Source organism: Leptonychotes weddellii, chromosome 9 (genome assembly GCF_054177405.1).
Source record: "Leptonychotes weddellii isolate Sample4059 chromosome 9, ASM5417740v2, whole genome shotgun sequence".
Classification (NCBI taxonomy): Eukaryota; Metazoa; Chordata; class Mammalia; order Carnivora; family Phocidae; genus Leptonychotes; species Leptonychotes weddellii.
Genome location: NC_138377.1, coordinates 88898712 through 88904731, shown reverse-complemented (window position 1 = coordinate 88904731; position 6020 = coordinate 88898712). Strand labels below are relative to the sequence as shown.

The window sequence follows — 6020 nt, the reverse complement described above, 5'->3', positions numbered from 1 at the left end:
AAGTCTTTTGTTTAACACAAGGAACAACATAACTGTTTTCCTCCATAGACTGGCAAGGCTTGCTGATAGGAACTCAGGGCAACCTGCCGCAGGTAGACATTTGGTTATTTGAAGGCTAACAAAGGATGAAGAGAACACAGAAAGAAAGAAAGTAAAAATAGATTATTCCAGAGTAGCAGAAATACTAATGGTGGCAGATGAATACGGTTTTCCCAGTAAAATGTGAGAACTATTACCTGGTTTACACTCGCCTTACCAATTTTAAAAAGCAAAATACTTCCATCTGAGCCTTAGCAGTTTTAAAACCCAAAATATCTTCATCCAGATCTAGGTTAAGTATGCTTTCAAATCAGTTATAATGTTTTCCTGCTTTAAAAAAAAAAGGTTTAAACTAAAGAGGTATATTGGAGAGGGGTGTGTCTTTGCAGGGCTGGGGAGGAAGGAGCTGATACATTTGCAGACTTCATTATACTGAGTACTCTGTTCAGAGGGTGGTTCCATGTCTACTTCCCTGCCCCCACCGCATGCCTTCCCTTGGTACATTACTTCCTGTAACATACATACTTCTTAATGTAATGGTTTCATTAGTCTTTTATAGCTTTTCCATAGCTAGAACAGGCCAGAGCAGTGATGAATGGTTTATCAGGAAAGCAGCTCAAGGGTAGGACTTCATAGATATTGTGACAGCACCTTAATCAGGAAATCCAAAAGAATGTTGGTGGGAGGGGAGAGGAAGGACATTTGGATCACCAGAGAATTTCTTCCCCTGGGTCTCCTGACTCAGAAACATTAAAAAATCTAATGCAGCTTTATTCTCCATCCTCCTTTAAGCCTTAAATGTCTGCCTTTTGGGCATGGACTGTAATAGACTAGGGCTTTAGGACCAGTTTCTCTGAGAAGCAGCCGGTGTTCAAGAAGGGCCCTTGACACCATTCTGACTTAATGCTAGACACATCTGCAGCTACTTGGACAAAATTGACATTGTCTGGAGTGCAAAGCAATCGCCTAGTGCAGCATTAGGGAGCATTTACTCTTGAGCCGTGCTACCAGACAGCAAATCTTGACCTTTAGGAGTTCAGAGATTAGATTTCGTTGCTGCAGGCGTTGAAGATATTGTTAGGAATTTGTTGCTATTCAAAGCAGATTTCAGGGGTTACCTACGGGTTTAATTCATCGCATCAATCATTTTTTGGAAGGTTCTTTTAAAGCCAAGATAGCTTCAAATAAAAACTAGGATTACTTTTACATTGATTGTCAGTAGTTGGTGAGGAGCAAAGGGGGAACACTCTTGAGATGCTGTTAAAGTTTTCGTATTTGTTCCTTCTCTGGCAGGTGTTCTGTGGTATTGGAGAGAAAAGGCATGTTTCTTCAATAGGCATGTGAGGCAGTTGCTGCAGGAACAGGCAGGAAATGAGAATAAGCATTTGACTCCCTCTGGTGTGGATTTCTGAAGCCCTTTAACACATTCAGAGCACAGATCTCCCCCAGGTTATCTCAAAGTGCACCGTTTAAAAAAAGACCTGTTTAAGCCAACAGGAGTTAAATGGGGCTTATTTCTTTGAGCTAGCCCATTTAGGGACCCAGTCTCCTCCTCCATTTGTGTATGGGTGTGTATCTGTATATGCACATATGGGGCGTGTGTGTGTGTGTGTGTGTGTGTGTGTGCGCGCGCGCATGCGCACATATAGGCAGCTTTCTTATCTGGAGGTCAGTTTCCCAGCTCCCTCAGCCCTCTTGATCCCAGGGCTGCAGAGAAAAGATTTCTGAGGGTCTCTGGAAAGGAAATACCACACAGTGGCTGGACTCAAGCCGTGTACTTTCTTTCTTTGAGCAGACTTTTATTTTATCCTTATTGATTTTTATTTGCCATGCAAGTCCTATTAAGCTGTTTTACTCAGCTCACCAATCCATAGCAGATTAAACATCTTGAAGAAAATGTATCTCCACTGTTTCTCTTCACATCTCCAAATATGCTTCTTATTTCTCTAAGAGGGAGTTTGCCCTAGATAATCCTATAGCCCTGATTTTATTGCAACTGGAAAGTACTAAGGATTGTTTTTCAAGGCAGGTACAATAACAGCAAAAGAAACAACTAGAACCGAGGAAGGGAGAGGATATGCACACATATTAACGCAGGGAGAGAGCTGTCATCCCACAACATGATAATGGGGACCTGAGACGTCAATGAAAGTTTACACGCAGGTCAGTATATTTAGTTTAAGAAACCAGGATAATGGATAATTATTGTAAAATGTGTTTTAGAAAAATTTTTATTCAACATTGTCAACATTTAAAAGTTCAGTGCTGGAAAGAGGACTCTTCATTGTCAAGATAAAGCACATCTTTGGAACAGGCTGTTGCTTGAGACTGCTGAAGACGTGAGACCCTTTTATGGCAGATGCATGTCCAGGGAACAATAGGCGTTGTTGCTGACGCTCAACATTGTGTGTGTGTGAGGGGCCACTCTGCAAACTTCATTGGCAAAATAAAAAGGAACCCTACAGTCTTCTCTTCCATTCAAGTGAAAGGTGCTATTGCCAGGTCATTCTCTCTCATTTGCAGAAGAGTTTCTTTGTGCCAAGCAAAACACCCCATGAGGAAGGCATTATTGCCCATTGGGCAGAGAGAAAAACTGAAGCTCGCAGAGTTAGATAACTTGCCTGAGGGAACACAACCACCAGAGCACATTCCTGGGATTCAGACTCAGCTTTGTCGATTTAAAGGTTTATTCTGGCTCCCACACAAATGAGTAAACTGAGGCCCATACAGCGAAATGGTCTCGAACAAGTTGCAGCAGATGACCGGAAGAAATATTTCATTCTCAGTGCACTGGCCTCCTATTAAACCATACTTTCATTTCTCTCTGTGAGTTACATATGTGTTAATATCCACTGTGAATTCGTAATTTGCCAGGTGTAAATACACATGCACACACCATACACACATTACAAAGAATACTTACTAATTGCCTTTGCTCTCATAGAAATATACCCATATGTGCATTACAAAATACAGCTGAGCATCCCTACCCAGGGTCAAAACCAGCCTGGTATAGAGTCATGGATTCCTCTATCTGCTGAGTCTCCTAGAATCCATGGATAAGGATTCAGTGTATTTACAAGAAATACAGCCACACCGCTGCTGGAGAAGTAATTGGGCCAAGCACTGTCCTCAGGACATGAGACATTAATGAATGGGTCGATTTGGATATGTTTATTTATTTTATTTTATTTTTTTTAAAGATTTTACTTATTTATTTGAGAGAGAGAATGAGAGAGAGAGAGCAGGAGAGGGGGGAGGGTCAGAGGACGAAGCAGACTCCCCGCCGAGCAGGGAGCCCGATGCGGGACTCGATCCCGGGACTCCAGGATCATGACCTGAGCCGAAGGCAGTCGCTTAACCAACTGAGCCACCCAGGCGCCCTGTTTATTTATTTTAAAAAAATCTTTTATTGTAAAGGCAATTCATCTTTATTGCAGCAAATTGAAGTACCAGTAAGCAAAATGCAATAATAAAATTCACCCACGGTTCACCAACTAGAAATAACAAAAGCAAACATGTTGGGGAATATTCTCCCCTATATAAACCTGTATTGTTTATGGAAGGATCATAGTGTATATTCCATTTTGTAATCAGCCTGTTTCACTTAAAAAATATTGTGGCCATGTCATTAAATATTCTACTATTTCATTTTCTTTGGCTGCATGATAACTTATTGAATGGATGTCTCATTGGCTATGTTTATTTAATTTAATCACTAACCTATTGCGCCTTTGTTGAAACTGCAGCCAGATAAATGGAGGTCTTTAAATACTACTGCCCAAAACAATGTCCTCGGGCACTGTCCTCCCTCCAGGTATTACTAAATGGGAAATGAAAGCTGCAGGCCACATCCCTTCAGATCCTAACACCATCCGAGAGAATGCGTGCGGGACCTCTGCAGCAAGCCCTGGGCTGTGGTAAGTGCCAGGACTGGGAATTCGCGCCCCCCTCAGTCATGCAGCACCCAGTCCTCATGGTGTAGAGCATTTAGGGTTCTGCGGTGCTTCCTCCTCTCATATAACTGACCCCACTGGATGTGGATCATTCTAAATCTCCTTAGGGAAATGAGGCACCTGAGGCCCAAGAAGCTTGATGACTTGGCCACTGGGCACCCCGGCAGTGAGGCTCAGAGCCCGATTCTGAACCCTGTCTTTTAGATTCTCAATTCACTGGGATTTCTATTGTAATGCGATGCTGTGAGGAGAAAAAGGAAGGATGGGAGAGAGGGAGGAAGGAAGAGAAGAACAAAACAGAAAAGCTTAAAAAAAAAAGAGGCTAAAAAGGTAGGGGCCCTAGTATTCTGGGGGCAGGCAGGGAGGACAGGGGACATCCCCAGTCCATCCTGCATGCACCTGTCTGCTTCTCTCCCAACAAGATTACAGAGGAACGGAGATGAGCAGCTTTCTTGGCATTAGCTTCAGACTCCGAGGTCTCAAAAGACAAAGCCATTTCTCCTTGTGCTTTTTCAGTCACCGGATCATCAAGCACATTTGCTTATGGCTCTCTCGCCTCACCTCCCTCCACTATCCTCCCCCTGCAGGGCGGGGAAGGGCCCACTATGGGGTGACACCTGGCCCTGGGATTACAGCTGAAGGCCCTTGGCCTGAGGAGGCGAGTGGGGAGGTCTGTCTTCACACATCAGAGGGGCCGGCCTGAGCATTAGACCTGAGCTCTGAGGCCTCCGAGGGCAGTCACAGGGCCACAGGTGAAAGGTTCAAGGACAGCAATTTCTCCCCATGCTCAGGAGGAATTAGAATCAGCCCCTTGGCAAGCAGTGGGGGCCACAGACAGGGAAAAGTGAGCCAACTTGGCAATTTATATCTGAGTTTGTATATCACTCTCTTCTTAGCCGCGGGCCATGTGAAAGTCATACGCTATTGCTGACTTCAGTCTCCTCGTCTGTAGAAAGGAGGGGGACATCGAGGTAAGTGGTTATAAGGGCATGAAATAATATAAACAGTGTATATATATGCATAAAGTGGTGGGCATATATGAGGAACTGCACAGATGATGGCTTCCGTGTTCCCTGCACCTGGAGGTTACATCAGAGGATGTATAAAAACCACATGGGTTATTTGTTCACCTGAAACTGGGAGTCTGTGATTTTGTGATTTTGTCTGTGATGAAACTGCTTGCATGTGTGGGGTGGGGAGATGTGCTAATAAGGTAAACAAAGCTCCAAGGAAAAAGCTGATACTTTGAATAATGATTTCTCTAAGTCTCTTTGGCATGTGAATGGGATAGGCTATGTTTCTCTAAAGCAGTGGCCACACTTTGGCTAGGGAGGCCTTACCAGCCCCTCCAGAGTCCCTTCCATGTCTCCCAAGACAACCGAAAGAAATACACAGTCTAAGCACGAATTGCTTGCTTGTGGCAGAAATTCAACATCAACACAAGTCACTTCCCTGCTGCTCACCCCAGTCCCTAAGCTGCTCTCTGGTAGAAAAGTGGGAGCTGCTTTGCCCTCCAACTTGGTGGACTTTTTTAATATGGTAACACCCTAAAGATAAAAATGCATGCTCTGTTCTAGTCTTGCTAGTGGTTAATGATTCCTTGGATGAGAGTCACATAGTAAGAGGCTATATTTGTTTTTTAGACACCAGGATTGGCTCACCTCTCATACCTCCTAATGCTGGATATCCACAAAGAGAAGCAGGTATTTAGAAGAACACATATCATTTGGGGTAGCATGAGGAGAACCCAAAGAAAAGCATCCTTCCCATGAAATAATTTTTGATCCTAGAGCAAGGGTTGGTAGTCTTTACAAAACAGTAAACTATCAAACTGCTTTTATCTGGCATTCAACTTATTTGTTCTTTCATCTATTCAGTTAATCAATGGTATTTATTGAACGGCTTGCTAGGCCCTAATATAACATTAATTCGCACCGTTCCTGCCCTTAAGAAGTTTGGAGTCTAGTGACAGTGTTGCTCTACCGCTCAAGGACATGGGCTGTGGTCTGCCCAGCCATGGTGAGC

General features: G+C 43.7%; 1 long non-coding RNA gene across 1 annotated transcript in view; it reads left to right on the top strand.

Annotated features, from left to right (window-relative positions):
- Positions 1-5482, top strand: part of LOC145723530 (uncharacterized) — a 26175-nt gene extending 20693 nt beyond the window's left edge. The window contains exons 3-4 of the long non-coding RNA XR_014148653.1: positions 2065-2202; positions 3857-5482. This is a non-coding gene — a long non-coding RNA (uncharacterized LOC145723530). The remainder of the gene's footprint in view (positions 1-2064; positions 2203-3856) is intronic.
- The last annotated feature ends 538 nt before the right edge of the window (positions 5483-6020 follow it).